Source organism: Falco rusticolus, chromosome W (genome assembly GCF_015220075.1).
Source record: "Falco rusticolus isolate bFalRus1 chromosome W, bFalRus1.pri, whole genome shotgun sequence".
Taxonomy (NCBI): domain Eukaryota; kingdom Metazoa; phylum Chordata; class Aves; order Falconiformes; family Falconidae; genus Falco; species Falco rusticolus.
This window is the reverse complement of record NC_051209.1, coordinates 6,675,013-6,698,655: the sequence shown is the minus strand read 5'-3', so window position 1 is coordinate 6,698,655 and position 23,643 is coordinate 6,675,013. Positions and strand designations below refer to the sequence as shown.

Here is a 23,643-nt window from a genome sequence, read left to right as displayed (position 1 = left end):
CTTGCCCCCCAAGACCTCTAAGTCAACTGCACCATCGGGCCACCCCCTTGTACAAGGACTGCGTTGCAAAGAGCTCATGAACGGGACTTGTGGGCATACTGGCCTCAGGGCGGACAGGAGGCTGGGGAGCTTCCTTTGCTCACAGGCTTTCCCTAATTCAGGCTTACTTTCTAGGCAGTGGCTCAGTCATGCTGTAACTACAGGGAGCTGTAGCTGTGGACTTATTTATGCCACTGCATTCTTGGCTGCAGCTTCTGTTAGGGCTTCGCTTGCAACCATGCTGACTTCTCATGCCAATATCTGTCACAATGCTTCTCTCCTTTATGGTAAGAAAGCTCACCAGTTTGAAATGAACTGATTTTGTTGTTGCTCAGAGCTACCCACATAACAATTAAGGCATTTGTGTGTGATACAGTGGCCTTGAAGAGCTGTGTGGTCTCTGCAGTGGAAAGGCTTGCTTGGAGTGTCTGCAGAACAGAGGGTGAGATCCTGCGGTGATGTAAATCACTTGATTTCCTTTGAAATCAGTACAGATTTAATCGATTGAGAATCTGACTTAAGATGCACAACTCGTATGCCTCCCTCAGTGAATATATTATTAGATAAATAAATTATAACAGTATATTCCTGTAGGATTATTCTGCATCCAATTCTAGGATTATTACCAAGAAGTAATAATTAGTGCAATGGCATCATCATACTAATTTGTTTTGTTCTTACTTTTCTACACAAATAAACTCATCCTTGGTCCTAGAGAGCTTACCACAGGAGGCTTTGCTTCTGCAAGGACTGGTGCACGCTGTCATGTTGGAAGTGTGTAAATGCCCCTGCTGACCCAGAGCAGTTAGTTTTAGTAAGATTTCTCACAAGCTCAAGAGTGATTACAGGCAGTGTTGGCTGGATCTAGTAGATACACACTGATAAAAGATGACACTGGGAAACTCAAGAGATAGTGCTGACTTGCTCTTTTGTTGGCTTTACAAATTACAGTCTGATGGAGCAGATATGAGACAGTGTTGCTTGATAGGCTGCAGACCGAGCAAAAGCATGAGTAGAGGAGCAGCCAAAAGAAGCTAAAAGCCATAACAGAGTAGCTACGAGTAGCAGAGTAGATGTAGCTCTGCACCCAGAGCTGCATAGCTGCATTAACACAACGCAGCGCTCGGGCTGCAGAAGCCATCCTCCCTGCATGGCTTGTGGCTCCAGGGTAGGGATGCACTGACACCACCACGCTGCTCTGATTTCAGGGACAGCTCCTGCCTGGCTGGCCTGGGACTTGGGCAGAGCAGGCTGTCGCAAAAGCCTGGAGACATACTCCTGGGTGAAACTGAAATGTTATGATTGTGGTATTTAATAAAAGTTGTAGAGAAAAAAGCACCAAATCTTGATAGCAGCTCTCAGGTAGTAAATCAGAGTAACAGCATAATGGAGATGTTATGCAGATATGCTATATTAAGAATTTAACGTCTATTGAAAGCATTGTATAAAAATAAGAAATAAATTAGTTCCTGACCAGAAAAGATATTTCTGAAAGTTTGAGGCAGGTTGGGTCTAGTGAGCCTGCAAGCCTATTTTTAGTGAGAATAATAAAACAGTAACAATAAGAAGGTTCTTAGTGGACACCTAAACACATTTAGGTGCTTTATTAAAAAATATTTAATGATGTTATTTATTTAAGACCATGCTGTGACCAAATTGTATGGGTGGGCAGAAGCTGGGTGGGGAGAATGAAGGAGCCATTCCAGAGGCTCCTATCCAGAGTGGTTCTTCCCCTCAACTGCAGGGATGTGAGGAAGACCCCAGTCTCGCCTCTTTTCCTACCAGCCAGGTGGGCTGGTGAGATGAATCACCTGTACTCCCTGAAGATGTGACTTAGGTATATGGTTGGGTACAGATTTTTTACCAACCCCCCCCAGCTGTTGCCCAGGGGAGGGTGGAAACGCATCCAGCTTGATGCTGTGTTGATGGGTCAAGGCCAGGCTGGACGGGGCTTGGAGCAACCCAGTCTAGTGGAAGGTGTCCCCACCCATGGCAGGGGCATTGGAACTAGATCATCTTTAAATTCCCTTCCAACCCAAACAGTCCTGTGCCTCTGTGATAGACCTAACCTTGTCTGCACCAAACCCAGCAGCCAAGATTGTTGGTATTTCACGCAGAAGTCACCCAAAACTTTCAGTCCTGTTTCCAGCCCAGTGGTTCCCAAGTCACACGTGTACGTGGCCTCCATCCCTGAGTCCATAAACGTCCTCAGTGCAATGAGGGAGCTGGTTTGAGCGCAGCCCTGCTCCCCTGAGCTGGAGGTGGCTGGCAGAGCCCCGGTGGGCTGCAGACATGCAGCACCTTGGTTATCTGCGCAGCCCACAAGGGACATGGCTCTGTCCCTCGCAGGCTGTGCTACAGCTCCCGTTATCTTTCAAGAGGCAGGTTTTATTCCCCTTCCCCTAGTTTTCACACAGATGCTTTTAAGAATTCAGAATTCTTACGTTGCCAGTTAAACACTAACAATAAGAGCCTTTCAAGGTTAGCAACACAATTTGTGAAAATGAGCAAACTATTGGGAAGGCTTCACTCCACTGTCTAAATTAATAAGACTTAGTATCAGCAGGTCACATCTTGCTTTCAGTGAATCAGTAGTTATTTTGCCATTGACTTTGCAAGAAGTAGGATTGGGTCTGTACTTGCTATTTAAAATAAACAAAACCATATATTAAATCAGAATTCCACTGCTGCAGAATGTTGCAGGAAAGTAAAACCGATACCGTTAAATTACAGATAAAGGGGGAGAGTCCAAAATTTTCAAAATGTTCTCTTTTTCTTTTTTAACGACTGTCATTATATTTTGATGTGTTTAATAACACAGCAGAGGTTAAATGAAACATGAAAAAGGGATGTACATTAAAATTGAGATAACTCTTCCTTCAGTGAAGTGGAACCCAGCAGATGTAGCTGCACACTGTAATTGCTGCCTGTTTCCTGTCAGTCTGATTAAGTTGCATTGTCCCTGCTCCAAGTGTAAGAATCAGAGGCTTCCCATAGGGCACAGCATGGGACAACTGGCTTATGCAGTCAAATGACTATGTGCACCTCCTGCTTGTCCTGTTAATAGTATAGACAGACAATATACATTGATGACTTATAAAATCAATAGGCTGTGTAGTGTGGTAGAGACACAGTGTCTTTCATCTTAGCGGCACTCCAGTCAAGGGCCAGGATTTTTTGGTAGAGTTAAATTCCACAGTTCAGGAGGCCAAATAACCCCAGTGCCTGGCTGCTCAGGCTTCACTGTATTAATTTTGTTTCTCAAGAGTTATTATGCACCTTCTAGTGTTGTTCTTTTACTCATTTCAAAATATAACATTGTTCATTCTGTTCACAGTCATTCATGTTTTCCTTTATGTAATAAATCCCTACTTACAGGATTAAACTGCTAATGGTAAAATCCAGTACCTATCTGGGGAACGTGAGGCCAGATTCCCGGCTGCTATAAATTGCAGTAGATCCACTGAAGCCAGTGGGGTTACTCTGATTTACAACAGCTGTTGGACTTGCCTGAGAGGTCCACAAAGTGATATTTTGTTTTTATTCCATTCAGAAAGAATGTGATGTGCCTCATTCAGCACAGCATTGCCCTACTTTTGTCCCGGAGCAATTCTGCTGCTGTCTGTGACATGACATCAGTGCAAAGCGGTAGTGTGGAGGTGAGGCAGGGCTGTTGCTTATGATTATTAACTGTTTTTTACAAGTGGCCTCCAGTTACTTACTGCTAAATTGCGTATGCGGTGGTGTATCTCTATGTCTGCATTCAGCTGTAGGAGCAAAACTGTGCTTCGGCACGGGAGGAGAGTCAGGTTCTGCTTACAGAGCCCCCGACAAAGGCAAGGAGGTAGCACCCAGCAGAGCAGAGCAGTACCCACTCCTTAGGCACCCCCACCCTTCATCATTTAGATGAAGATTTGGAGCTTCAGAGAGAAGCGGACCAACCAAAGCCCGCTACCAAATAGGCAACTGCCAAGTAACGCCAGCAGGGATGTGCCAGCAGCGGTGTATCTGAAACACCAGCCCTCCCAGGGCAGCGTGGGCCGGTGTGAGGGGGTAGCGAGAAGCAGCAGCCCAGGAGGAACGTCTGGAGGGCCCCTGGAGTGACTGCACGAAGGGAAGCACCCAGGGGAATACCTCACTTAGGGAGAATTTTTGGTGGCAGAGCAACTCAAACGCTTTGCATACTGAGTCACCAAATGAGCTTAGTTGCCTTCACAGTTAGCAACAACTGGGCGGGAGGTCTGTGGATTATGATTTGGGATTTAGGCATCTATCCTGTTCAAAGTCCTGTTTTGGCTCTTTAATCCTTAGTTGGATCTGGGACCTTGCTTTCTAAAAATGGAAATTAATATTAGAAGTCATTCCTTAACACATGTTTATTTTCCAATTTATAGAATGTACCTATTACACTCTCCAGACACATGTGCTTGATTATAATGATTATCATATGTATTTCTAAGACACTCATCACCATAATATCAAATGTCATTATAGAAATTATGAAAGAGCATCAGCATTTCTTCCAAGGAGGAAGCCAGTTTCCTCTTTTCCCACCACATTAGTGAAATCACAGAAATTAAGCTGACTTTATGCCACTTTTGTTTCAGCTCAAGACAAAACAACCAAATCCCCAGTGCAATGTGCAATGCACACCTGAAGCCAAGCCCTCTGCAAAACTCTGTGTAAAAAGGCCCATAGCTGTGCAGAGAAGTACACCCCAAAATGGGGGCTGCCTGCTGAGTCCCGCTTTCTCCCCAGCTCACCCCAGCCAGCATGTGTACCCACAGTTGATCGTAGCTGTCGGCAGGAGGGTGCAGGAGCTGGATGATCAGGGAAGGACAAGGACAAGGAAGTTTGAAGCTCAGCTGTTAGAGTTACAGACCCTGACTTGAGTCCTGGTTGCTGCTCCTAGGGGCATTTCTTTTTCTAACACAAAGATTTCTCAATGAAAATTGTAAAGAACTTCTGGAGCAAAACCCAAGTTAAAGACTTGGTGTAGGTCAGGAAGAAAGTAAGGTGCCAGTGTCTTTTATTACTTGATGCTGTACGCATCTTCCTGGAGGTGGAAGATACAGATCTGGGTTGTTTTAGGAGACCCAAGTTTTTTTATTCCATTATTTATTATTTAGTTAAGCTACAGCAGAGGAGGTAAACAGCTGTGAATGACATGGACACCTCAGTGTTCCAGGAGACCTGTCTGGTTGATCTGGAAGACATGTAACATTTCAAGCCTATGTGTGTCCGATAGCAGGGAGAGGGGGGCTGCTCCAGGGCAGGGGCTAAGCAGGAGCCATGGGGGGTCCAACACACAGTGCCCTTGCTAGCAGGGCACAGCCTCCAGCCCCAGGTGGGACCATGGTGGGGACAGCCCTGGCAGCAGCCCCAGGCATGGTGGGGCAGCCAGGTCCCTCCAGGGAGCTGGGCCAGGAAAAGTGGGAGATGGTGCTGGGGATGGGGTGACCCTGGCAAGCAGAAGCAGTTAGACATCTTAGTGCCCTCAGTGCCCTGACAGGCTGGTGCTGATTGTATTCTCCAATATTACCTGTTTTTGTCCTTAATGAATAAAACCCCCCCATTGCATGGTTTGTTCTTTCTGAATGGCATCACCTGGCCAAATCTCAAGGTTTGCAACCCAGCTTCCAGCAGTTTGTAGGGTTTTAAGGTCTTGGCTCTAACCACTACTGAGCAGAAGAGCCCTTTGAAATCTAGACTGACATGTTGTATCCCTGTGACATGGGGGCGAAGCAGCAGGGAGCGTGGATGCTGCATTTGGATTGCTGACTTAGACTAAACCCTTTTTTTTCTTTGTGCCATTTATGTGATTATTTTTGTGCTTCATATGCTCAAAAATCCCTGGGGAAAAAAACCCAAACACAACACCTTTTTTTCATTTTTGCTTTGCAAGTCACTTTGTAAAGAGCCACTTTGGTGTCTTTAGAGAGCTTTAAACCCACCTGTTTCCTCTGTAAAGTGCAGATGAGGAAACAGGCGTGCGTGAGTGGCCAGCCCAGCATAGACCTTTGAATTCAGGAACTTTAAGTGAAACTAAGTATATTGGTCCCACATCTGGAAAGAGTTTTTTTTAAGAAGGATTTCCACTCTCAAAGCAAAAGATTTATTTAGCTGGTAGAAAGATAGAAGGAACCCAGAGAACCGAGCATTCCTCTAGCTCTGGCAGCAGGGCTGCTGCTGCTGCTTGCTGCGGCGCTCTGCTTCCATGCATCCAGATCATGCCAGCAGTGCTCAGGAAGGAGTTACCTTGAAAAAGAAGGGACCAAAACCAGGAGGCAAACTGATGTGGCTCTGCATCGCCGCCTGCTCTCTCCTATCTCGACGTGCTAATGTGGACACTTGAACACTTCTAAGGTCACTTGGATAATCTAATAGTACTCAGGATGATATCTGGCTCAGGCAGGAACTCTTATAAGGATTTAAACAACATCTATCTTCATTATTTTACACCCTCATGTCTGTATGATTGATTCATGCTAAATTTTGTTTAATTGCTCCGAAGGTCTGAAGGACTGACATTTGGAGAGAGCCAAATGGGATGTCTGAGCTCCCCCTGCTGCTCCGTGCACGCAGCCAGCTCCGCCTTGGCCTCGCCGCCGCGCCGGCACCCAGAGCCCTGCCACCGCCTCTCCTGGGGGGAAAAAACCGGAATAAAAATGGAAAGGAGCTATTTGCTAGGTGGAGGTGATCCAGGGTGGGTTTAGCAAAAGCTGTTTCTTTCCAGGAGAGCATCACAGAGAGCGGGAAGCCACATCTCAGGCAGGGGACAAACGCCAAAGCTCCAACGTTCCGGGTGCCACCTTGTAGCTCACGTGTGTATGGGAGGCTGGCTGGGAACTGGTTAGTGTGGCGGGGAAGGAACTGGTTCCCCAGTGCGGACATCGCTCATCTTGGTGGCACTGAGCTCCTGGGGATGCAGCCAGGGCAGGATGAGGTCTCCCAGCACCCAACTCATTTCAAACAAAGAGCTCATGCAGATGGGCTTCAGTCTACTAAGGATGCCATTGTGATAGCAGGAAAAAGTGTGCTTAAATCGCATTTAGGTGCTTAAAGGCAAGACAGGAATCTGCAGAATGTTGTCTTTCCTGCTTAAACCCCCAAAAGGTGGTAGTCTCCTCCCCATAAGGTGGGCTTTGTGTCCCTAAAACCCAAAGCGAGGAGACTACCACCTCTCCTTTGTTCTGTTAGATGTGCAGCAGTGCTGGTGTGGCTTGCCTGCAGGGCCAAGGTCATCCAAGGTCACTTTTGTGACATGTGATGCAGGCAGCACCGTGATGAAGCTCCTGGCTGGGTTGGACCAGGCGGTGACCCACCTAATGCACCCAGGATGCCGGCTGCTTCCAGTTTTATTTTATATACTTATGCTTCCCTAGTTCAAAGGGAGTCAAATGATACTATATTTCCAGGGCAGAATCTCAACTTTCCAATTCTTCATCCTCTGCACAAAACCATGTTTGTTTTTATTTTAATCCCGTGCATGCTTGAAAATGATAGTTGCTGTTATTAATTTGAACTAGTATTTATATTTTTTGGAACAGATGTGCTTGAGCTATCTAGCAAGTGTTTAATGGATTTTTATTTTTGTTCTGTTTCATAGTTTAACTTTAGCTAAAACAGCTGGATGTTTTAACTGTGGATGGGTGCTGCTTATAATACAAGAAATACTACTAAGAAAAATATTAAAATAATTTAAACTATTTTTAAAATTTAAATAAGTTCTAGAAGATTTCATTTGAAAAGTGAGTCCTATAACCTATTGCTAAATGTAGCCTCAAGAAATTCACACATGGTTGAGTTGACAAGTAGTTTATTTTTCTTTTTATTGTTTACTCAGGCCCTGGTCCAGGAAAAGGTATATGAACACTTGACTTGCTGCAAGCAGTGAAAGGTTTCATTAACTTTTAGGGAATGAATTTCATGTTTAGAAAAAGCACCTGAGAAGGTTTGAGAAATGAGGGCTCTGTGCTGAGTCGTGTCCAGAGCACAGTGTGCTGGAGCATGTGGGGATGCAGCACCTCACTGCACCTCCACCCATGCTCTTACCTCGGAATTCACCTCCCTTGGATGGAAAATGTGTTGTGATCAGCATTGCTATTCCAGGTTGGTTAGAGACTGTCAGTTCACCCATTCATAGAAGATGATGTTAACATTGTGCTGGTGAGCAAACTCCCTTGTCTTCCCCACCACGCAGAAGGCTCAGTAGTGGGTGGCTCTCACCAGCCAGGCCAGCCCTGCTAGGGATGTCATGGTCAGTGCCATTACTGTCACTGCTGGTGTCAAACAGCACAGGACTGGCGCGGATCAGTGCTGAGACTCCAGCTCTCTGGATGCAGGGACACTAGCATTTCAGCTCTCACCAGGAGCGTTCTTTTGAAGTCAGTCTTCCAGCTGTATTGTGCATGTCGTGCACTGCGATTAGCACTGCTCCGTGACCTTGGAGCACAGAAACCTGATTCTTTGCATTGAAATAAAAGATGTGATCCAGGAGCCACCATAACACACTCTAGTCGCTTATGGGCATTTGGTCACTAGCCCTATATTGGAGAGAATAGGTATATGTATAGTGTACGCATATATACATACATATATATATATGGATGGATGGATGATGCATAGGTATTAGAACCCCAGCACCATTTGATCTGGTCTGAGGCTCTTATGCTGCATTACATTCCTGTTATTACACACTACATAGCTGTAGTCTTTAAATAGTAAAGCAGAGTCATGGCAACCTTAATCTGCCATGAATCTTTGCAACCCATCTGCAGGTCCCTCACTGAAAGGACCAACATGGCATGTCAGAGCAGCACAGCAGTATGAGCTCCATCAATAGCGCCAACAAGATCACAAAATCACAGAACTGTTTAGGTTGGAAAAGACCTTTAAGGGCATCAAGTCCAACCATTAAGATGGCAAGTTCTGCTATTTCTTTTTTTTTTTTTTTTTTTTTGGCTTGGTACCAATGGTCAAAGGTCTGGCCCAGCCCTGGCCCCATCCCCATCTCTGTGGCTTCCCCACATCAGGACTGTGATCAGGTATCCTTCTTGATTAAATTCAGCAAATCAGGGCAGTTCCTTAGGGTGTGAGGTACTATGAAACATCCATGCAACACCAACCACCTCCTCCATCATTTGGAAACAACAGCTGAGGCGTTTCTCAGTCTGTGCAATTCTCAATCTATTTCTTCAGTGTAGAGAGAGCCTGATGAGTCTCACACCTCCAGCAGCGCCGTATGTGCACTTGGGTAGCATTAGCCCTAGTTTTCGTAGGTGTAAGTAGGGCAACCAAGTGGGACCTGGCCTGGCACTACTAACAGCCCCAGAGGACAGAAATGATTGGAAAATATTGTGCAACATCAAGAAGGAGAAAGAGAGAGGTGTCTGGGAGGAGGGCAGGACGTTGCAAAGGCAGGGAAAAATGATTTTTTATTCTTTTGCTTCAGGGTCTGGAACAGCACTCAGTTGCCCTGGATGGAGGTGAGGGGAGAGGAAACCAAAAGGTGGAAATAAATACATATTTGTGCCAGTGGATGAATAGATAGAGAAAGACACAGCAGAAAGCAGCATTGCAAGGCAAATATGCTACAGGCTCTCGACATTAGCTAGTCATTATTTACACACTCAAATATCTATGATCCGGTGCATGGACACAAAAGCTGTGGAAAATACCTCCATTTTCAAACAGAGTTTTAATTATTTGTAAAGACTTCAATTGTTCAACAGATAATGTCATGGATTGGTCCTCACAGTGTGAAGTGCAACCATCCAGAACCCCCACAGTATTATAAATAGGCTTCGGAGCTGGGATTGATTGATGTTTGGCATAAAATCTATTCCTCTGAGCATGTGTATTCCTTCTGTTCACCAGTTTCATACAAATATACTTGGGCTGATTTTTTATTCAAATCTCCAATTTATGTAGGGTTTAAACTGTTAAATATTTAAAGCCTTTTTCAACTTTTTTTTTTTCCCTCTTTTCTGTTAGAGGTAACTAAATCTTTTACCTAACACAAACAAGACTCGGAGATTTAGCGCATTCCTGTGGGGGAGAGAAAGGGTTTATTAATTATATTGAGACTCAAATAATATGCTTCCTTGACACTAATGTTCCATCAGTTCCATCTGCAAGTATCCTATGGGATAGCTTTAAAGCCTTTATCAGGATCTAGATTACTGCATTTATGGCTCCATAGAAGAAAGAATTTAATGAACGGCACTCTGAGTTTGAAAAGAGAATCTGAGATAGAGTGATATCAAGGCATAAAAACTATAACAATGAGGAGTTATTTCAGGGGAGTCTCTGGGACTCTGTAATGAAACATCAAATAAAAGTAAGTATAATGTACCTCTTCAAGAATCTACATAAATATCCAAGACTCCTTGGATGGAGAATTCATCCTTGTTGCACCTTGTCTGCCTCTGTCAGCAAAGATCTCAGAGGAGTTGTCTCTTTCGGGAAATTTCTCTCCCAAAGTCTTATTTAAGTTTTCACTTATCAAATCAATACACTCAAATAATCTTATTTTTGAATTTTTATGACATCATTACTTTTGTTTCATCCATCCTTTTTTTCCTAGCCTAAGTTAATGTATTTACCTACCATCACCCTTGTGGCTTTTACTAATTCATTTATGCATGCCTTTGTGTTGCAGCACCACCTCAGAGTCCTAGTCATGAGGCAAGACCTCATTATGTCTTTTTTTTTTTTTTTTGTATTACAGTAAAATCTGGAGACATAGCTGAAGTAATGGCCATATTGTATAGTTTATCTACACATACGGAAATCTAACACCCTTAACACATTGATAAGGATTGCCAGAGAAAAATAAAATAACCCGATGTGTCTGCCCTGGCACTTCTGGGGGATTCAGAGGCTTTGGCTAAGTTTCCCCTGTCCAGAGGAGACCTGTGGCCCGGGGATGCTCTCCTTCCTTTATTCCTCTGCCTCCAAGCTACCCAGCAGGAGTTTGTTATGGAAATACCCTTGAGATGGAAATCAGAGCTGACTACGGGTGCAATGTACAGGTCATGTCAAGTTTTCTTTAGGAGCGTTCCTTACCATCCAAGGAGAAAGCCAGGTCCCCCATGCTGTCACTGCCAGCGTTGGCAACGCAGAGCAACACGGCCACGTGCTCCAGCGCAGAGTCCTCATTATATCACAGAAGTTCCACTCGTCAGAGAAGCAGGACTGCTGGAAAACATGCAAAACATAAGAATAATAATATCAGAAATTTAAAACCAAACAGTAGTAGGGTTTACAAGCAATCAAGCTTTAAAAACTACATTGCTTAAAGCCCCTTAAACAAAGCAAAACTCCTCTCTAAATCAGTAAATAAAAGTTGTTTATAGCAAACAATGTAATTGGAAATTCTAATTTCTGAACTTTTCACAGATAAAAAATTCGAAGCTTATCAGTTATTTAAGCATCAACATTACCCTAAATTGATTCTGCAGTGAATGTTAGACAGGTTTGTAACACAAAAGAAGCTAAATAGATTAGACTTGAAGAAAAGGTGGAGGAATGTTAGGGAGGAAACCAGGCTGCAGGTTTTGAAATTCTTGCCTAAAGGCAGGCTTCTGAGCCCCTACTTAGGCATTCAGATACTTAGCCTGAATTTTAAAAGTGCTAAGAATTCAAGAGAACTGAAAAATGCTCCCCTCTGATGGATACCAGACCATCATCAGGTGTCTAGCTCTGGCTTAAAACTTCTTAGTTACTGGTCAATAAATTGTTGCATTATTTAGTGCCCAAAACACATGTATCATTTTAATTGTACAAGTATAGATTTCTCAAGCTCAGTTTTTCTGCGTGTGTAAAACCTGTGCAAGGTCAGCTAACCACTCAGTAACCAAGAACAGGGGAAAATAGATGTTCCAATGCTCAGTGGAAGCTTAAACTAGGAATTAATTTATATATTGTAGCATTTGACAAACCTCAGCTCCTGATGTCTCAGCCTTACTTTATAGTCACATCTGTTAGTTTAAAGCATTTTTAGTTTATTGAAGAAGCCTTTACAAAGAAAAAACAGATGATGAAAAACTCAACTGTCAAAACTGTTATTAAAACCGGTAACAGTGTGAGGCTTTGTTTAAATTGAAAGCATCATTTATTTTTTATCAAACATTTTATAAACAATAACATTTGAGAAGGATTTGGGGGACCTGGAGAGCCCTCAAAAAAATGCAGCTCATTATGTTGCTTTGTTTAATGTGCTGCTCAGAGATAAGCAGTGGATGCTTTCCATTACTTCAATGGGAGGTATAGTAGCTGGTGTGACTAGAGAGGTGGAAAAATCACCTGTGCACAAATGCACGTTTATCAATCACAAAGAGAGTGGGGAATATCAAATGGCTGGGAACCATTCATGTCAAGTGAAAAGGAAAATGGGTCCAGGCAGATTCTCAGAGCTCTGCTTTTGCAGGTTTTTTGGCCCAGGTGAGAGCCAAGTTTGCAATTTAATTCTCACAATGAAAGGTGATGATGATGGAGAGGTCTGACATCCTGCTCCAGAGCAGGGGGTTATTGTTAAGGCCAGGGAGCAGAGGGGGAAAATACAACCCAAGGTTTCAGGGTGCAGCTGCCCATTCTAAGACTGCTGTAAAGCTAACAGGTAGATCATCCAGCCAATCCCTCCTTCAGAAGGAGCAAGGAGGGGAAAGAAAAAAAACCCTGCTCCACAGCTTGCTGCCCAGAGCTGCTTTGCACAAGCAGAAACACCATCGGCTTGTGCGGCAGCAGCGCAGGGCTGCGGGACACCGTGACAGCAGTGCTGCGCTAACAGCAAGGTGTGCAGGGAGGAGGGTGGTGAGCATCTTTCATGAAAGTTACCCGCTGAAGGAAGATGGAGCGTTTTCTAACAAAGCAGAGCCGATCACTTAAATTGCACAGCCAGACCGAGAATAATCTCACCTGGGCAGATCTCTGCAGGTCGTCGCAGATTTCTGAATAGCAGTTAAAATTAACCTTTTTTCATTTCAGATAATTTTGGCATTTCCACCTGCTCATTATTTCTCTGTGAGCCTCAGAGTATGAAAATACATGTGAGGTTTCTAGACTCAGTCAATTCTGAAATTCAAAAGCAGGCTAATGCACCTTTCCAAAAATGCTATGCCAGGCATTTCTAAAAGCTTCAATGTCTTCATCTTCAAAAACTCTGGAAAACGAACAAAATTCTGGCATTTTTTTTCTTAAACTCTTTATTGAAATATGAGCGCTCCACACTTCTGTAAAACAGAAGTGCCTTTACCAGCCCAATCTGGGACAAGCTACTAGAAGTTCATAAGGGCAGGGGATGTTTTTTAGGCAGAAGATATCACACTAACATCAAATACTGTCTTTCCTGCAGGATTACTAAATGGGGTTTAAATGAGTCAAAACAAGGTTCATAGAACAACTTTTACATTGCAGAAAACTAAGCAAAAGAACATTTACAAACAAAGCAATTGACTTTGTTGATCATTTTAATCCCTTGGCTGCTGTTCCAAACATTTATGGTTGAATTAAACTAATGATGGGAAGATCTCGGAGGATTCAGGCTGGCAAGTGGGAATGGTGTTTTCCAAAACATTCAGCATTAACCTAACTGCTCCATTGAAGTAAAACTCCCATTGACTTCAATGGGAGCAGAGTTGCACCACTGCTAACCGTCCCTGCAGGAACAGCAGAGATTCCCTTTTAACAGCCTGCGAGCCCGCCCACAGCGCTCACTGTGCTCTGTGCTTGAAAAGCCACCAGCAGCCCCCAGAGCAGCAGTATGTGCCTATCTTGGTGCATATATTCTGAAAACAGGGATGTTTGGGATCCAGCTGTTCTTGTGTGGTTTCCTTGTATTGTTTTGCTGTTGAAAGAATGAAAGAAAAAAAACCTGCCCCAAAAGTTTAGATATTTATTGCAAACTATCTGTTCTTTTTCAAGCCATCCCATAATTTGAGATCAGCCCACCCCTCCCTCTGTGGGACATGGACTTTTTGTATTTTACTCCGTTTATGGTTATTGAGTTGTAAACATGCAGCAAGCAGAAGTTATCATTTGCATATCTCTGAGAATTAGCCAGAAAGCTTCTCTCTCCATAAATGATTTATACTGCAACCATAACAATCGAGTGTCTGCTCTAGTCTGAAATACCGTTTTAAAATATATGCCCTGATCTTTGACCTGGAAGGCAGAGCTGATTAAGATATGCACGGAAAACATTCAGTTATGAAGTAGAGATTAGCTGGGGATCAAGTAGCGATAAAGAAAGAGCAGCAGAAAGATAAATACCAAAGGAGGACTCTATCCATTAGCTAGACATGGGCTTACATTAGAATATTTTATCTAATCCTACTCCAAACTTTGGAATTTATATTCAAAATACTTCTGGTTTTAGACACAGCTTTACAAAACCAAAATCTTGATTCATGGGGTTTTGCAAGATCCAAGCTACTTAGTTTGCCTCTTCGTGCAACTAGAAATTTGATTTTTCCAAAATTAAATCAAGTTCTTACGACTGTCTTTATTCCTGCCTGTTCCAATACCTTTGAGTCATTACAGTGGTACTTTAAATCTGCTGAGGCATGTAGGATTTTGGATAGCTGATTTTTCCTGAGCAGATGTGCATACACAGACACAGGTGCACACACACACACATGTATTTCACACACATAACTAGCTAAACAGTGCATGTTAGAGATACCCCCGGTGACACACAAGAAGAGTTGTTTTCTTTTGCCAAAGACTGCCTCATGCAGGTATATTGTTCAGAGCTCAGAGCTGTGCAGTGAAGGAAACTGCTGCCTTGGGACATTGTCCTCTTTGTTGGAAAAGTTGGAAAATAATGACGGGGCAGAGAGTAGGAAGCTGGTAATTCACTTAAACTGACATTTCCAAAGCGGGTCATTAATTTCTTTCAAAGCTGGTCTTCAATCTCTTTCCTTCTCTCTGTTTTTTGAAAAAGCATGTGTGATACTAATTCATGCACGAGGCCACATCTGAAGTACGGAGAGTTCACGTGTGACTCAAGTTAATGGGGTCTTGGCTTGGCACATGCAAAATGCTCCAGGAAAAAAACCATGGCCTTGGACCTCCCCTGGGACATCCACACATGTGGATTACACTTGCGATGACTTTGGAGCAGGGCAGACTTGTCCAGATTGCATGCCGAAGGTCTCTGCATAGCCCCAGCCATTTGTTGCAGAAGATGGCAGGTGTCACATGTACTTGACTGCTACTGACTGTCAGACTTTGATTTTAATAGGCAGCAAAAAATCTCCTACCTCTCAAGCTTTTTTTTTTTGTAAAGATTAATTTTTGAGCTCTTGGTTTGGAGTGGGTTTTAAATGGTTACAGACCGTATACTGAGTAACAATTTGCCCAGGTTTAGTGAGATCCAAGAGACCCCTAGCTTTTCATCACAGATGATCTGTCATTTCCCAGGCTATGGGGCTTGTGTTTAATATGATTAGGGTGGCATTTGGATTAATTTTCCAATGGCATAATGCATTGTGCTTCAGATGCTCTGGAGATGTACCTTGAAACAGGTTGGAGGACTTGCACTGGCTCATGACATATTTTACCTGTGTTTAGAGGATAAGACCAACTCACAGTGTTCACTCCTTGCTGCTTGTGAGAGGCAACAGCAATAGAGGTACCCTCACTCACCCCTTCCTTTACATTAGCTCTCTCCTTAGCCTGTTCCCAGAGTCTAGAGGCAGGTCTATGCAATGCAAATCTCTTGGCTGCGGAAGCACTGCAGTAAGTCAGAGCATCTCTGAATGCAGGGTAACCTGGCTGGCTGCCGGCTCTGTCTAGAGTGCCAAAGGGAGACAGGACTTTCCCTGGGAGCTACGGGCAAGAAAAGCATAATTTCTGGTCTTCTGGTACTTTACGTGAATCGCACATTCTATCAAAAGATGTGATATAATCCCTATTTGGGGAAGCAGGCTATCAGATCCGAACAGTGTGGCTTCACAGAACATCTTTGGCTGCTAGGCACTACCTTGCCTCCAGAGCAGTAAGAGGCTATGTTCCCTACCCATAAATCTCATCCAACTTTAGTGCTCAACTTCTGATTTCTCAGTGTCGAGTTTGGCTGCCTCCTACTTCTGACTTTCTATCCTTAGCACAATTCACAGGCTTTCAGCTATCTCACACTTCTCACTCTCTAATCTTAGCGCCGCTTCTAACTATAGAGTGGCTTCAAGCTTCAGGGTCTCTCACTTTTGTTCAGGCTCTTTCTGGTACACGGCCAAGTAGGTGAAAGACTCAAGAAGGGGGAAGGGGAGAGCTAGTACTGCTTTCAGATGTTGCAGGCTGGAGCTGAGCCCGTCTCAGTAGCCATCATCGGTTTTTTGACACTTCCCTGAGATGTGCAAAAACGTTTGGTCAGAAGATGATGTCTGTTCCTGCCTTGCTGATACCTGAACAAGCTGACATTGTGTTCATGCTAACAGTGTTCTCCATTCTCTGGGAATTTTCCCAAGACTATGAAATTATCATTTTCATAAAGATCCACTTAAGCAAATTTCATCTGTGTTCAGGATCTGGCTCATTGTAGCCAGCTTGGCTGATTTCATAAGCCATAAGCTGCTCCTCTGTCAAGTGTCTTCCTGGTTTATCTCTATTTGTACCGAAGGGTGTCTGTAGAGGTTGTATCAACTTTCCTGAGTGAAACAGTTCTTCATCAAATAAGGGCTTCATATGTGGCTTTCTCTTCCACGTGTGTCATATGCAGACATAGACTTGGTTTACTGAAGGGAAAAAAAGACACAATGTCTTGATTTTTCCGATCTTTTCCAATGTCAATGTGGATACAGTATGGATAATTCAACTCATTTTATATTTATAGGAATATTATGTGAGGTGCTCCAAAGTGGTGTAGCAAAGGCCTAGCTCTCATAACGTACCCGTAAAAGACAGAATCACCAGTTCAGTAATATTTCTTGACACAAAGCGTTCACGGTTTTGAAAGACAGACAGATCCTTGGAGTTAACTAAAATGGGGGTAAAAGCAAAAATCTTCATACAATCCCATGCAGTCAGATTTATCACACCTGTCACTGGCTACCTGAAAATTAGTTGGTTTAGTCTAAGAAAATCCAGGTTCCCTCTGTAATTAATGGAGGGAGATTGGACTCCTGAGAGGTGATTTGTCCTGACCCAAGACTGCTCCTGAAAATAGATGTGATGAATTCTCCCCTTCTTGAGGTACTCACTTCTTCCATTTACAGCAAGAGGAGCTGAGAAGAGTAGCTCAGACCAGATGCCTAACTCCTATATGACTAAAGATAGGTGCAATGAATCCCATCTGCAGATGGGTGAAGTAAGCAGAATGCACTGTCAGCTGTAATGAGTGGAAAGGAGACTAGCTCTTTACTGAAGGCCAAATAAAGCTTTCTGTGATTTGGCAGAGCCAGGTTTCCTCTCCTTAGTTCTGTAATACAGTTATTTGCTACTTTTATAATTTCCACAGGCATATATCCATGTTCCAATTACTGAGATGACGTTTGCACCAGCATGATTCATGCTGTCAATTCCTGTCTCATGTTAGATTCAAGCGAAGTTTATTTTGGGAGCAGTGGATGCATACCTACCAAGAGTATGGAAGTGCAGGAGAAAACAGTCTTCTACCAACTGCAAAGACAGTAAAAGTTTGGGTTTCCCATCACTAGAGAGCCAAAGAGGTGGTCAGGTACAACACAGATGGGCTTTCTGCTTCCCGCTGGATGGCCTGTGCATATATCGATGTTCTTTACACACAGAGGTTGCTGGAGCCTGCAATATTAACCGAATACAGACTGTCAGAGCTCAGTCTCTCCAAAGTTAACTGATCCTCTGATTTCCCTGGTGGCTAGTCATAGTACTTCTCTTGACAAGGCATATCCCAGATTGCAGTATCTGACTGGACAACCTGTTCCTCTCTGCATGGTACAGATATTCAGGTGCAGAGGAATGAAGCTGGGTTAATAACATTGATAATATCCAGCTGTGGGCTGGCTTCAGGGGCGGTGGGTTGGCTGATGGGGATAAGGTGCAGCTGTGGCTGGTTCCTGCTAAGTGGTTAAATAGCTCCGAGGGGAATAGAAGAGGGGTAGTGGGTGAAGAGAGACCTGGATGGAGCAGAGGGAGTGTGCCCTGGATGGAGGTGAGACAAGGAGAAGGATGCAGCAGAGGAACTGGCCTGAAGAGGATGAAGAAACAGCCCAGACAGTAGATCAGGGGTCCTCAAACTTTTTAAATGGGGGGCTAGCATGTGGATTAAGTGGCAGGAGGTTATCTGTGGCTGCTTGGTTCCTGTGGGGGTGGTGTGTGTGTCTGTAATATAGGGGGCTGGATTGAGGGCCCTGGGTGACCTGTATCTGGTCTGTGGGCTGTAGTTTGAGAACCCTGCAGTAGATGAACAGTTGAAACCTTGTGGGGAGTTGGTGGCTGTGCTGGGGCAAGGTGCTATTTACTGAAGTTAACATGGGATGTGATGGTAAAAGCTTTGTTGCAGCTGGCTAGTTTTGAGTGCTGTGACATCCAGGTATTCACAGGAATATATACTAGGGGAAGCAGTGCTAGGGAGAGAGGAAAAACCAAGAGCAGGCAGCATGGTCTGAGCTAATGATCAGAGTGACCTAGGAGAAGATGGCATCTTTTTGGTCCTGCTGTAATGGCATCTGATATTTTTAATCTGCAGCTATAATAATGTGATATACATAATAAAATAACAGATATTTATAGAAAATGTGTATGGTCTTTGGGCCAAGAGCTGGGACACCCTTTGCCATGTGGCTGAGCAGAAGGCTTGCTCTGCCTCTCCCTCTAGTCCAGGGAAGTTTGTGTGCTCCTAGTAGAGCAAAACAGCTTCAACAAGAGTGTGAAGACATCCTTCCCACAGCCCACCCTAGAACAGCTTGCAAGCCTGCAGCAGGGCAGCCTTGCTGTACAGTATGGAGAGCTGTCGCCAGCAGCATGCTGGAAGGGATGTTTGACACATGGATGACTCAAAGGTTGGTGTTTTGCTACCGCAGTCCTCTTGAGCAGCCTTGTTTTGCACTTATGGAACAAAATCTTTCTGAAGGAGCAAAATGTGTTTGCTGGTAAAACACTGCACAGTCTTAGGTGCTTGAATTCTTTCTGTAAAGAGGACCAAAGAAATTAGTTTCAAAACTCTTGATCTGGGTTGGGGTGTTTTGTTGTTTGTTTGTTCATGACTTATTTTCTCTAATGTGGTTCCATACATGTCACTTGCAGTGTGCTGCAATCAAAAGGGATGCAAAAAAACAGCTGAGGAAGCAATAGGTGGTGGAGGTGGGAATATGGAGCTGGAAGCCACTAGCTGAATCTGTTACATCCTCTTTCCTTTTTTTTTTCCAGCTCTCCTCATTCTTTATTTTTACTTTGTCTTTCAAGAATATGACTTGCCAAGGCAGAGAGATTCTTATCTCGCCTAGCTGCAAAGCATGGAGCTTACACAGTGATTAATTGCATCACTTTACTTCTTTTTGTTGCCATTCAAATGTCAACAACCCTCAGGAGGTTCCTATGGTGCAGGCAAACAAGTGTTATCCTGTTTTCCCAGATAGGGAAACTAAGGCAGTGGTCACCATTTCCCAAATGTAGTTACTAAATCCATGTCATCTACATATTTAATTTAAATGCCTGAAGATGGGATGACCTGTTGTGGTGGAAGCTCTCCTTTTGCACCAAGCAAGTACTGTTTCCTGCTGGAAATAAGGATAGGCATGTTCAGGCAATTCTCTCATTGGAGAGGCTGAATAGTCACACTGAGGAGTATATAGTACTTTAGCATCATATTACAATGAATGAACTTGAGCAAAAACATGATTATTAAATGCATGCTTGTTTGTTTTTTCCACTTCAGTATGTGCTGGGAAACTGTTGTTAAAATATTAGCTTTGGTATATTTGCTCAGTAGCTCAAATGCTACTAGACTACATGGCCTGAGAGGAAATGCCTTCAGACTCATTTTCAGTATAGCAGCTAGAAGACTTGTGAAAACTACATCTAGCTTTTTTTAATAATATACCCTTGTAGTAATTAATAATGTTAAATGTTTGAAAGAGCTATTGTATGCTTGGGTTTACAGTAAACAGTTAAAGCTCTTAAAGTGAAGTTGAAGCAAGTGGAAAATTTGCTGAGATTTGGCAAGAAGAAATATAAATCAAATAGTGTAATTTGATTCTAGATTTTTTCTGGGCTATGTGGCATATGGCCCTTCTGGGGTTTTTTTAGGTTTGCTGCCTCTGTTATGTAACTGTTCTTTTTAGCCTGTAATTAAACTTCAAGGTCAACCAGGAATTAAGCAGAGAGGAAGTTTGGGTAATGGAAACAAGTGAGGCTGGACCCTGCTGCATTACATCACTCCCTTCTTAACTTGCTCATCTGCTGATAAGGACAGGATAGGGAAGGATGAACCCAAAACCTCCTGCGGAGCCAGAAGACATGGGCAGACAGGTGTTGGTGTGCCAGCTCTGGAGCAGCACCGCTTCTCCAGCACGCGGCCAGCTAGGAGATGCTGCAGCTGGAGCATGGTCTGCCAGAAGCTGCTGCACCGAAATGATTGCTTACAGAGGGTGTCTTGGCTGATGACCCTCTTACATAGACCCACTCTTCTGAATTATGCATGTTGAGTTACATGTACATCTGCCTCTGTATGTGAAGCCTGTTTATGCTTTGGCTCGTTCAAAACAGGGATTGGGTGCTTAAATCTTTATTTTCAAAAGAAGTGGTCTCTGCCTCACAGGTTGGGTTTTTGTCTGGCTCTTGTTGAGTACTGATGACTTGTGGGTGGCATGCTCCCAAAGTAGAGCTCCAGGGAAAGGACAGGTCCAGTGACCAGAAGAGGGCCAGGTCCACCCTGTACCCTGGGTATCAGCCACATCCCATGGCTCCTCCTTCCACCCACCTTCCATTTTTGTGTGCTGCAGCACACTGTAGCCTACCTGTTGAGTGGTCTGAGCATTTAAAAAATAGTTTTGTTGTTTGCAGGTTTTTAACTCTGGCCCTGCTCACACCTCGCTGACAGTGTGTCCACGTGCACCCTTGTTGAAGTGTAGCTGGAAGGGTGATGCTCTGTAGCAGAGGGGTGGGCATGTGGGGCACAGACAGCAGCTCCCTGTGCTGCCCTTGCACCTAAAACTGTTCTTGGAGCTGCACCCTCCATTTCACTGCTGAAACAGTGAGAGTGTTTGGTCACCTGCTTTATGTGCATCTTGTGGTACTGAATTAGCACAACGACATGCATGGTGCTTTGGCTATGCAGAAACTGTTACATCATTTCTCATGAGGTATCACTGAAAACCTGGTTTGTATTTGAATTGCATCTATTTTTGGATTTTTTTCATTTAGAGCTCCTCAGGTGAATAGTGCTGTGTAAGTGCTAAGTGTTATTTGTCACATTTGCAAAGTAATTACAGAATATAATCATATTTGAAGTTAGAGTACTTCAAACATTAATTGCCACAACTTGCAGATTTCAGATCTGATACACAAACCTAATCATCAGTCATTAAGTATTAAAGAAGAGAGCACTGGAAGTATATTAAATTACTTCAGATCACTGATTAAACTTAATCCTTGGAAATTCCTAAAAGCCTACTGAGGCACTGAGATTCACTTCCAAGTGACCATTGGGAATTCAGCCCTGAAACACAGCCAACTGCTTTAATTCTCTAGGATATCACAATTCTCTGATCCTGTGAAATGGTCCTTTTGAGGAGTCCTGCCCCAGCAAAGTCATCAGTTTGCTTGGTGACCAGCTTCATGGTGACGCTTTTTCCCCAGGCAGGCAGCATCTTCATCTCTACAACTGTATTCATCCCAACAGCATGAAGGAGAAATAAGAGAAATGACATGGGAGGTCAGCAGCAGGCTGCGAGGGGCTCGGCCCCAAATCTCATGCTTCCCAAGCACTGTACTGTGCTTTCTCCCCTGGTATTTGAGTAATTCTTGCATTAATGCTTGAATGATCAAGTGTGCTGGACTCTTAGGGGGGAAAATGGACAAAGCTGGTTTCATCAGACCAGGCAGTGGTGTTCCCCTCACTCCACCCTCCTGATTTCCTGCATTCCCTTCCTTCTAGCGGTGCAGCCTGCGGAGCAGAGGAGAGGATGCAAACAGAGGAATGCTGGGCCTGTTCCACGCTACCCCGGCATCTCCGGGCTGGCATTCAGCAGTGGCAGCATGTGGCTCCAGGGAGGTGTTGGATGCTGGATGGCTCCCCAGCGTCTGTCATTGTGCTTGATGCTGTGCTCCCTTCCAGAGTGGTGGGCTGGAGTGACAAGACAAAGACACAGGCAGTGTGTGAAATCTCTCTCCTGCCTTTCAGACTCGCTGAAAATCTTCTCCCTGCCTTCACTGTGGTCACCATGACATCTCCTCAGCAAGGACCTGCCTACACCTCTGCTAAAACTGGTGGTAATGCTTGTGTTTCCAGGCATGGTCCCAGCCACAGAGGGGAAGAAAAATGAAGAAACTCTGTCCTTTCCTGGAGTAATCCAAGGTTATTTAAGAGTTAGAAACTTTTTTAAAGCCACACAATTATTTCATGACCCAATTTAGGAAAATGGCATTTTAAACTAGGTTTGTACTATTTTACCATAGGTAAAATATTTCTAGTTGGGACCTGTTACACTTTTTATAATGTTTGATATAGATTGTCAAGTGTATGTGTGTATATACATAGATTTCAAAGTATTAAATATGGGTGTTGGTGTATGTTTGTGTGCCTGAGGAGAGAGCAAAGGAGGACATGTGTGAATGTGGGAGATGCTGCTGGTCCTTCTCCAGCCCTGCTGGGACCCTCCACTGAGTGATGGGATTCAGTTTTCTTCCTCCTGCAATAGCAGCCAGTGAGATTCCCACTGTTCAGCCCTGGAGATTCACCAGTGCGTCCCCAAGCCTGGCAGGACAGGGCAGCCTGGCTGTGGAGGAGGAAGGGTCTCCCTGGTGTTTTCTCAGGCTGATGCCCATAAACCTCCCTGGGATGAAGCAGAAGGTTCGTGCCTGTGTCAAGGAGGTGGGGAGGAATCTTTCCAATGAGCCAGTTCATTAGTTGTAGCAGCATCTATTTACCTGGTATTGCCAAAGAACATCTCTACAGTCTTCAGGAGATGTCCTTTTACTTGCTGGTGTTCACATGCTCTCTACTGCCATAGCTCCTGGAGCATTTATTGCTCTCTTTTTTAATTAAAGCAGATTGATGATGATGATTGGTGGGTTTTTCTTTTCTGTCTGTTTTTGACAGTCATAAATCCTCTGTCTAATCCACATTCACTTTGGATCATGAAGCAATGAAGAAATCCTTCTCTTTCCTGCCTCCTGAAGTCCTCAGTGCAGGCAGGACTGTGGTGCGGGTAAGATGGAAGTTAGCTTGTGTTCTTCTGCTGGAGCGCCATGATGTATTTTATTACTTGTGTGAGTGCCCCAACTTTTTCAGCCCTGTTGTGCTTGACAGTGCTTGTACACAAAGTGGACTGACAGTCCCTGGTCCAGGGCTTATGCTAGGAACACAGGAAGAGCTGCTATGACATTCATTACTGGAGGACTTTTGTTTAGCAAGTAGAAGTTAGGAGCTATATTCCACACATCTTTAAATGGTAAGAGATA

General features: G+C 44.0%; 1 long non-coding RNA gene across 1 annotated transcript in view; it reads left to right on the top strand.

The window, feature by feature from the left end:
• Positions 1 to 22,650, top strand: part of LOC119140908 — a 56,597-nt gene extending 33,947 nt beyond the window's left edge. Inside the window, exon 4 of the long non-coding RNA XR_005101781.1 lies at positions 22,364 to 22,650. This is a non-coding gene — a long non-coding RNA (uncharacterized LOC119140908). The remainder of the gene's footprint in view (positions 1 to 22,363) is intronic.
• Positions 22,651 to 23,643: the final 993 nt, after the last annotated feature.